The following is a 308-nucleotide window of genomic DNA, read 5'->3' on the forward strand; positions in this document are numbered from 1 at the left end:
TTGATAGGGCAGTGGATAGTGTTCACCATGCCTTCCAACAGCGATGACAAGGATTTTGATGATTTGCAGGGTTACCATTGTGTATTTATTGGTTAGGGTAAGAAATTATCTAGATATTTGCCTAGGCTCTATCCTGCCAGAACTTGCAAGGTGAAGATTTTGCAAACCAGGCAGGGGATAACCCCCCAAAAAGGGGTGAATTTCCCTTATGTGCAATGAATTTGCTTCACAATAACTAAATTACTCAAAGTTTTACTAAGATCATATGCTTTTACCCTGCAATTTCCCTGATACTTATCATTCCGTCC

At 39.9% G+C, this 308-nt stretch overlaps 1 protein-coding gene across 1 annotated transcript in view; it reads left to right on the forward strand.

Moving 5' to 3' along the window:
- LOC119588609 (pachytene checkpoint protein 2 homolog) overlaps positions 1–308 on the forward strand; it is a gene marked incomplete at its 3' end in the record, with an annotated part of 4,182 nt that overhangs the window by 1,129 nt on the left and 2,745 nt on the right.

This window comes from Penaeus monodon, chromosome 24, assembly GCF_015228065.2.
Source record: "Penaeus monodon isolate SGIC_2016 chromosome 24, NSTDA_Pmon_1, whole genome shotgun sequence".
Taxonomy (NCBI): Eukaryota; Metazoa; Arthropoda; class Malacostraca; order Decapoda; family Penaeidae; genus Penaeus; species Penaeus monodon.